The sequence below is a fragment of the Gossypium hirsutum genome, chromosome A10, assembly GCF_007990345.1.
Source record: "Gossypium hirsutum isolate 1008001.06 chromosome A10, Gossypium_hirsutum_v2.1, whole genome shotgun sequence".
NCBI lineage: Eukaryota > Viridiplantae > Streptophyta > Magnoliopsida > Malvales > Malvaceae > Gossypium > Gossypium hirsutum.
In genome coordinates, this window is record NC_053433.1 from 77491111 (window position 1) to 77501716 (window position 10606).

Sequence of the window (10606 nt, forward strand, 5' to 3'; positions counted from 1 at the left end):
ATCTTTATGGACAAGCCACCAATAACAATTTGTAGGATAATACGCTGCCAGTAGGTTATGAATACACAACACAATTGTAGATAAAAACTACCAATAATGCGAGAAATCACTAATCTCCTCGATACTCCCAGTGCAGTGCACTGACAACCATAATTCAGACTTAATCTGTCACCGATACTCCATGAAACTCCTTTGTCAACCACAATATTTGACCCCCTGCACATGCTTTATGACAATCAATCAATGAGCAAATTCATGCTTTTAATTTGATTTCAATACAGTGTCATGTTTTACATGCTTACGATAATAATCAAATCCATGTCATGCTTAACATGCATATCAATATTCAATGTTTATGTATGCCATGCATACTTTCATTTATCAATAATGTTGGCATTAAATCATGCTTTCAGTACATGCTTGGTTTTAGATTTGCAACAATCAATCATTCAACTCATCAGTATAACTGACATGTAACATGCAATACAATTTTTCTCACACCCAGTATACAACATGAACAATGCTATTACAAGTAATGCATTATACATGCACATCATTGTCAAACAAAATGATATCAAATCACTTTAAACATATGACAACTAGCATACAACATTCACATGATACTGACATTTAATCAGACAGTCGAATGTAACAATTATGCGAACAAATAATCCCGGTAAAGGCTTAATCAGTCAGTCATTAGTTTGTAAGTTACATGTCTTATTCGGCCACCCTTAATTCACTTCTTTAACCATTAAACCATGCTCGACCAGTAAGCACTAACATCAATTTTAAAATTAAAATATGAGTTAACAACATTTAAACAAGATTAGGACTCACACATTAAAATTGCTAGCCCGCAACACTAATCTGTAAAGTCTATGCTTCCTCACTTAAATTTTTAAATGTACCTAAACCAAAATACAACATTTTACGAATTAAAATACTATAAAACAAACCTTAAAACACCCCCTAAGGGTTCGACTAAATCAATGTTAGAACGACTAAATTTCAAATCCAATTAGATTAAGTAACTTAAGGTCTGTTTGTTTACCTGTAAAAGGTTTTACGGAAAACATTTTCATTCTTTTCCTATGTTTGTTTGGTGGAACATGAACTCCCCCTGTAAATCATTCTCCAAAACACGAGAAAATGAAGCTTGCTTTAAAGAAAATGTCTTACCCTTTTTTTCGATAAGACATTTTCCAATCTTTCTTCTTTTCACGTCCCAGCAAAGAAAAACTCTCTTCCCCTTCCCCCTTTATTGCGACCCTAACCCAGTGTTTTTCATCGGCGTTCATCTTTGGTCTTCCCCCTTTCCGCCTCTTCCTCAAGACGATGCTCCTAACCCCATTTTCCCCATAGCCTACAAGGAAGAATTTTGTGAAACCATGGATTACTTCCGAGCCATCTACAAAGCCAATGGATCCCCTCATGCCCTCCACCTCAATCGACAAGCCATCTGTCTCAATCCTAGCAATTAGATTATAAACTTTTATATATACGTTTGTTTTTGTTGTTTCTTCTTTTAATGGCCTCTTTCTCGACGCTCAAAATATATAAATCTTTGTTGCTTGTGGTGTTAATTAAGGTTTGGCATTTTAGGTGACTCATGCTCAAAACACTTAATGTCTATTTAGACAAGGAATTGGATTTTCTTCAATTGATTGCTACTTCTAACTCTAAGAACTATCAGTTATGGTAAGTTTTATCTTTCAATTTAATTCCTTCCTTCTGTTCATACATGAAGAAAAACGTTTTGTCTTGAAATTGATTCATGGATTTTTTTCCATTTTGAGTCAATCCTTCGTTGATCATTTAAATATTCATCAAGATTGATCTTTGGGTGTTGGAAGATCGCATCATACTCTTGTATCTATATCCCAATATATGAAAAACACAAGTGTCAAAATATTATTTGGAAAATGATAAGTCCCCCTGTTTGCAATTAGAATTTGTACACTAGCATTGAGATCATGACTTCAAAACCTTATAAGTAAAACAATGACTTGATGTAAATTTCATTTCAAATGTGTTTTTTCTAAATGATTTTATTTATTCTTAACGGGCTTTTGATGTTTGCAATTATATGCTTTCAGTTTCATTCATAGCTTTGTAAACATGCATGTTATGTTTTAAGCTTTTAATTGTATGCTTAATACAATATTGAAACAGTCATTGAATCTTGATAAAAGGAAAGTTTAGAAAGAATGCATTATCCTATCATGTTATTCAAATTGTTGAACGATTTGTAGCACTTCTAATGGGATCAAACTTGAAAATCTTACAAGTGAAACTATGGCTTCTTAAAAAAATTTTGGATTTCAAATGAATTCTCATAATCTTGTGATTTTATTTGTTCCATGCATTATTTTAACATTTTTAAAGATATGCCGAGCTTCACAATTCAAAGTTTCGCAAACATGCATGTTATGTGCCAATCATTTACATTATTTATTATGGAAATGATCATTGAATCCTAAGTCACATATTTTGGTTGATTTGGTTGTAAATTTAATTTGTTGATAATCTAATCCTTATTATTTTGGGTTTTTTTTTCTGAAATTAGGCTGTTACAATGTCTAATGTGAAAAAGAAAAGAAAGCTAGAAATATAATGAATCAAGAAGGGAAGTCATCACCAACCTCAAACAAGTTGAAAACCAAAAAGAACTTTATAATAAGGGTGTAAAGAAAGGACCAGGATCTTCAAAGAAAGGTAAGGCCTAATAAAATTATTGGTTTCTAACATTCTGGTAAGCTTCTAAAGATTTAGGATATCAATTTTGTTAACAAGAGAGTTATTTGTACAAAATGTTCTATTTGTTGAGACATGTTTAAGTTATTACATTATTTTATTTGCTTATATTTGTTCACGGAGGTTTAGATAGAAAAAGAAAGGGTCTATTTTGAAAATGGGTTGGATCTTAAGAATAGTAGTTTTGTTTTGGCTCGTTCTGTTTTGTCATTAACAATAGGATAATTATTATGTACCCCTATTTTATCATTACCAATAGGATAATTATTCTATACCCCTACAAAACCTCAGCATCATACTACTCCATATAGTTATTTTACTATAGTTATTCCAATTGTTGTAACTATAGCTAAGATCTTTAAGCAAAATAGATTCACAATCCAGAAAGGTAACAGAAGCCTTTAAGATTTTTTCTTAAATTACGGCCATACTGAAATACTATCACAAAGCAGAAGGCATTAAATCCATAAAATAATAGCCACAACTTCATATTATCATTGTTGTTTAACTATATACTTGGTATGTTTTCATTTATTTTGATTGTTTGCCAATGAAAATAGGGGTAATGACATCAACTTTAATTAGCACCTTGTAGGATCAAAAGGCTCATGAGATCGAGAAAGCTAAGGTTAATTAGTTGCCTTACTTGTATAACATCCTAATTGACAAGTCCTTGTTGTTCATATGTCTAATTCTTTGTTTGTGTTTGTCTTTGTTTTTTGGAAGATTGAGATTGTGGTGGGAAAAGTTGAGAAACTTGGTGTCATTAATGTAGTTGTTACCCAAAAGAAAGTTGTTGATTAGAAGGCATAGATATTAAATAAAAGTATTAGCATTGGAAATTCATTACTTGTATAGCATCATGTATGATCTTTCCATGAAGTAGGAGATAGTGAAGTTGAACTTTCTGTCTGTATGTGATTTTTTTCTTCTTTTATAAATTTTTTATAATTTTAGAGTATCAATCTACTGTACAGTTTGCACAGAAAGTTTAAAAAATGATGTATTTTGTGAATATCATTTTGAGCACAGTTGCATTGTTATCTCAAATCTCAATACTACACTATGATCTCATTTGAGTCGAATTCATATAGAAGTAAGCATTGCTATTCTCTTAGCACTTTCTATATTAAGCATAAAAGAGAGAATAGTTATGATAGATGATTAATATGTTTACATTGGTATTAATAAACTCAATTAAATAATGAAAAGATAAAAAAAAAAATCTAAAATGTATGTTTGTTTCATTAAAAACAGCTTTTATAAAATATTTTCAGGAAATCTGCCAAACAACAAAAAATATTTTACACAGATTCATACAAACACTAGAAAATATTATCTTTTCCAGAAAAGAAAATTATTTTCCACAATTCATTTTTCAAAGGCCATTTTTACTCAAACAAACAGAGCCTTGCATTGATTTGATGCAAAATGAAGACAAGAATGAAAACCCAATTCACTGCTAATCCAAGATGTTCAAATCAACACCTAAAACATAAAAAACATTAAAAAATCAATAACTAAAATCCAAGTTAAAACCTTAAGGTATACAGCCAAAGCCACAACTCCTAACAAAATCGAAACAATGTAAGATCTCACATAGACTTGCACTTTACACTACCCTTTAACCATATCTGAGTTGTCGGATGATCATCTTGGATAATCTATCAATTAAAAAATGTCTAGATCGAATCTAAATAGAGGAGAGACTGAGAGACTTACAGTTGTAACAAGAGACAATTGATAAGAAAATGACAGTCAAACAATGGTGTACCAAGGGGTGGCAACACCACGAGCGACGAAAGAAAATGAGCTTATTTGGGCAACATAAGGAAGGATGTTTGGATAGAAAAAAGAATGCTTTTTAAGGTTGGAATGATGGTTTATTGGTTGTAAAAACAACAACCAAAAATTGGCACACAAAAAGGAACAAGAGAGGAAGAAAAGATAGCTTACTGACACCACCATGAATATATGGGAGGGGACAACAATGGATAGCAAAGAGAGATTGATAGGGGCTACTTAAATTTTAGTTCAGGGGAAAAAATGTGGTTCATTAAAAAGATTTAAACAACCAGCAAGGTAGCTGTAAAAACAATAGTAAAGACTTTAACAAAGGTGCGATACAACTATGGTGAAATCCTAGAGAAACGAAGAAAATTTTTTAAAGAATAAGGAGAAATATGAGAGGGGCGACAAGAGCAGTGTAACAGTCCGATTTTAGAACTAGTCAGAACAATAGTTTGGGCACAGTAAAATTTATTTTTATTATATTTTTATGATATATAGTTTCACGGAATAATTTCATGAAAATTTCGTTCGAAAATTTTGACATTTGGGCACTCAATTTAGTCAAAAGGACTAAATTGTAAAAAGTGCAAAAGTTGAGTTCTATATGCTAGAGGAATCCAATTGCTATGAGATTTTAAATTAGAGGTCCTTAGATGATAATTAGACCATTTTTTAACTTAGTGGACAAAAATGGACATGGATAGATAAAATTTTAAAGAAAGGTAAAAAGGGCATTTTGGTCATTCGGTAAATAAAAGAATAAAAAAGGAAAATGAAGTCAAAATTAGTTTCCATCTTCTTCAACATAGCCAAAACTCTCAAGCTCTCCATAGCTAGGGTTTCTTCAACTTTCAAGCTTGATAGTAAGTGCATCCTAGCCCCGTTTTTAAGGCTCTTTACGTTTTTAAAGTCGTATTCACCCGATCTTTCCATTTCTACCACACTTTTGAAGTAGGGTTCATGTTTAAAAATTTACGCATGTATTACATGCATGTTTTTTGATGTTTAATGGTAGAAAATGAAAGTTTAATGTATAATAAACAACTTTTACTAAGTGATTTTCCATGAAAACACCTAAAAAGGACCTATTTGTAAAAAGTTATAAAATGGGTAGTAAAAATCTGATTTGATGAAAAATGTGGGCTGGTATGGGCATGTATATGGTTCGGCTAGGCGTGGGTAACAAAGAAATTGAATACATTTCATTTTACGAGCCTAAGGACAAAAATGTAAATATGTTAAAGTTTAGGGGTAAAAGTGTAATTTTTCCATAGTATGATTTTTGGACTGAATTTAATAATGTGAATAATAAATAAGCTAAATTTTCTATTATAGATTAAGAAAAACGAAGTTCAGACCTTGATCGAGGGAAAAATAAGGTTATTGACAATTAGATCCATTTCTCCTATTTTTGTACCGAGGTAAGCTCGTATGTAAATAATGCATTATTATTTATGCTTTAAATACTTTAATATTGTATGAAATTATGATTGACTTTATGGATGAAGTCGAAAAGTTTCGATAAGTAAGAAATATCCCAGTTGAACCTTTGGAATAGTTAGGATACAAATGTCATGACATTAGGGTTAGTTGAGTTTTCGTGTAAGACCATATCTGGGATACAGCATCGGTATGAGATCATGTAAGACCATATCTGGGATATGGAATTGGATGGTACTATGTATATGAGGTTACCCGAGTATCTTTTAGTATTCCAAGTGGTTCAACGAGAAACGTGATGGAAATGTTAATGTTACGAAAGACCATGGTATGTTGCAAGTTGGCACAGGTATGTATGTAAAACTTACGCTTAATAGGTTCAATATGTGATAGTTCCCTAGGTAAGGTTATGATTATGCAAGTTATGATGTTAAGGCTTTATATATAATGACCATGTCAAGTTGGACAATGGAATTCTTAATGATATTTATGTTAATTTAGTTCCTGTTAAATATATATATGTTACAATGTGTTTACGATGCCTATTATTTGCATAGGAACTTACTAAGCTTTAAATCTTACTCCTTTTTCTTTTTCCCTTACCTTATAGTGTCACCAAGCCAGCTCGAAGATGGAAGACAGTCGGAGATCCATACACACTATCAACAACAATTATTTTGGTACCAATAAATTCAAGTATTTTGAGTTATGGGATGTATACAGACTTGGTCTTTTTGTTATGTGTCACAGTTAATTTGGCCAAATATGTTGGCTTTAATGGTTGATAATTCATTTTGTAAATGGCCATTGGAATTGGCTAATATTGGTTAAGTATTTATGCATATGATGATGTTTTCATGGATCTGGATTTTGCATGGTTTGATATGATAAGTATGAGATGTTGTATGTGACAGAACATAGCATGTAATTGATGTATGGATGACTTGGTTGTGGCGTGAATTAGTTGAATGTGTATGCTTGGATTGGTATTGGTTGTTGTTGTGTAGGTTGATGCAAGTAAGGGTGAAAGAATGGCTTGGTAAATAGCTTTATTCTTGTCCACACGGGTAAACACATGGACGTGTTTCTAGGCGTGTGTAACACACGGCTTGTCCTATGGGTGTGTGATTTGGCCGTATGTCCCCTGCATCATGAATTTTTAGCTTCGAATTGGCTACACTGGCAGAGACACTATCGTGTGTCTCAGCCGTGTGAAGGACACTACCCAGGGACATGGGCGTGTGCCCAGGGCGTGTGAAGTCTGCACCTATTTTATAAAAAATCGTAAAAATTAAATGCCCACACGGCCTAGCACACAGGCGTGTGACTTGGTTGTGTGACTTCAATTTGATGATGACATCATAAACAGAGAGTTACATGGGTTAGGGACATAGGCGTGTGTGACCACACGGGTATGTCCCAAGCCACACGGGCGTGTGACCCCTGTTTTGATGAAAAAAATTTTAAGTGTTGGGAAGTTTTCTAAAGTTCTCGGTTTAGTCTCGAACCACTCCTAATGCATATTTTGGGCCTCGTAGGATCATTTAAGGGAAAATATGAATGTATTTTAAAAGTTTTAAATTTGAGTGGAAATTTATGTCTCGATTTTAAATGTTTGATTGAGTTTAAGTCGGTAACGGCTCGTACCCTACTCCGGCGTCGGTTAGGAGTAAGGGGTGTTACAAGCAGTAAATGAACATAGAGAAAATCTGAAAAAAAATCAATTAAAAAGTTCTATAAATGAGTAAGGTTTACTAGGTTGGGCGGCACAAAAATAGGGGAGTTGGGACAAAAATAACAAAAATTGACAATTTATGTTCCTAAGCCAATCAGACTATCTCCTTGTTTTCTCTTAACCATTAAGCTAAATTCCTAATGTTGAAATAATTTTACCAACTTTAAACGAAAATTTTGAGATGTTACAAATCCATCATTTACTACAATGGTCAAATTTAAAATATGGATGTCGAGGTCATCTTTGCAGGAGCCCAATTCGTGGAATTGGCTTTCAACTATACCATTCAAATGCATGAGATACAAACTAGAATCAAGAGGAAAGTTGAGGGTTCGAGCTGGGGAAGAATTTCTAGCTTTCAATGCAGATATTTGATATCGATGACCCCTTTAAGTATGAGCTATTTGATGTAAAAGGTGAGCTTAAGCTAGAGGCAGTCATATCATTGCATTTCCTAAGAGGAAATGCTATAATAGAGTTATATGTAGAGTTTGCAGAGGCTAATGGATTTGGTCCATCTTCGACCATTGTTGCGACTAATGCAAGAACCAAAGCAGAAACAAAAAATCCTACTACACAATTGTGTGATGGGTTCACTAGTTTGTTACAAAACTCTTCTTGTGATGTCCTTGAAGCATTAATGGGTAGGCATCCTTAGATTTCCAACACTGATTTCAACTTTAGAGACCACTATCAGTCGGGGTATAAGTGTAACCTAACCTCTATGCCTGAGCATGAAATTCAGTCAGTACGTTCGATTTCAACTTTGTTGGTTCGATGTCCTGAGGCAAAAGCACGTATAACGGAGGAGCATCAACCTACACCAGTTGGCAATCTAGTGCAGATGTGGATCGTAACATTGGGTATAGAAGAACTGATGAATTACTCCCTACAATCAGGTCCGGTGAGGGCACATCAAACCTTTTGTTTAAAGATGACAATGAAGATGCAGCTGAGGAAGAAGATATAGCCGACAAAGAAGGGGAAGTGAATGTTATTGATGGATCAAAATCAAACCTCGATCCAATTCGACAGTTTGGTCTGGATGGTTCGAAAGTAGTACTTTTTTTTAACCAAAGTAGGTGTCAACTGAGCCAGAATCTTGTGGATCCAACGATAACGATTCGAGCAATGCTCCTGATCTACATCCATGATTTAAGACATATGAACCTTTGCCCTACATGACCAACATCGACCTTTCTATAGGTGGTGTTTTAGAGCTCTGACAGCTCCCATAAGAACACCTGATCATGTAGGTTTATCATCAAACATCCAGGTATTTGAAGTTTGCATGGAGTATCCCAACAAAGATGCATTTCTTCTTGCCTTAAAGCGGTACAGCTTCAAGAACGACATGAATTATCACATTACAAAATCCCGTTCAAAAAAAATTTAGGAAAAGTACACAATGTGCAATAGGAGATGCAAATGGAAGATCATGAAATCTTTTCAGAAGAAGAAGGACTTGTAGATGATAAAGAACTATATCGGTCTACATACTTGTGTTGCATCAAGTGCGTGATCTGATTACCTGATATTTGACATAATGTGACCTAACCCATGTCTTTGTTTTTTCCAGTAGCATAACTTTCACTCGTACTTTGCAAGTGTAAGTTAGAATCATCAGAGGCTCGACCTCAACATGATATCTGACATAATTCTACCTACGATGAAAGTGATTCCCAATATTCTCGTTCTAGTGTTGATTGCCACCATCCATAGCTAGTACGATTACACGTCATCGTACTACAAGGCATTGGTTGCAAAATAAAATGATATGGATAAGTTGTATCACGACTTGGATAGGTTGTATAATGATTTGTGGCAATGATGTCAGGTACTAGATTGATACATATGAGGTTTTGTAGCAGACCTGGAAACACACCCAGTGTACTTCGGCGATCGTCTGGTCCTTAGGGAAAGAGTATTCCACTGATTCTTTTAAACCTTTGATTAATGCAGGGAACCTTTCTGTCACTACAAGCCTTTGGTGCAAATTAACGGCACCTGGTTGTATGGGAGGTATGACCATCAGTTGTTGATGGTCGTTTCCAAGGATGGTAATCCAAGGATTTCTAATAGCATTTGCAATAACTCCTTCTGGAAAAGCAGATAATTGAGATTTTTTCCTTAGTCGATTGTATTGTCACGTTTTCCCATAGCTGGACATATGTGTCATATTCGAAAAGACACCCAAAATCTTGGCTGTTATTGAATGACGTGATAGCCTTTGGGATCACACACACCATAGGTACTATATACAACATGTCAGCTCCAACTACCACACAAAATGACCTTTAAAAATTGAGTGAGATCAATGCATTGACATGAGTACATAGTTGCCACTATTTCCACAATCATGCTAAATCATATTTCATTCATTTTTGGCATTCATGAGTATACTTTCTTAGACAGGGTACGAGCTCATCCAACATCGCTTTCATGAAATGTTAGATAACTTGCACGCCATCAACAGCACTAGTGCGAGCTACCTCACCAACATACCCTTCAAATAATGGACGCAATTGTATGACGAAAGTCTACGATATGGGCACATGACGACGAACCTAGCGGAATGCATAGCGTTATTTTCTGATAACCTCGGTTGTCAAAAAAACATACTTTCTCCTAGACACCTTATTTTCAAAGCAAACTACGACATATGTTGGACAGATAGCGTGCGGTCACATTTGGTGCGAGGATGTCATGAAAGAAATTAGACAAAATACAGAGAGAGTAAACATTGTGTATGTAGTGTGGCACTTGCGTCCAAACTTAAGATTTTGAGTCACGGAGAACGCTAGGCCTGACCAAGACATGTCAAGGGCATCATACTGTGTTGACCTACAATAAGAGACTTGCGATTGTAGGAGATTCCAGACA

At 34.4% G+C, this 10606-nt stretch overlaps 1 long non-coding RNA gene across 1 annotated transcript; it reads left to right on the forward strand.

Moving 5' to 3' along the window:
- The first annotated feature begins 1102 nt into the window (after nucleotides 1-1102).
- Nucleotides 1103-6745, forward strand: LOC121208479 (uncharacterized). Its single transcript, XR_005903535.1, has 3 exons — nucleotides 1103-1701; nucleotides 2570-2718; nucleotides 6599-6745. It is a non-coding gene; the product is annotated as an uncharacterized lncRNA (long non-coding RNA).
- The last annotated feature ends 3861 nt before the right edge of the window (nucleotides 6746-10606 follow it).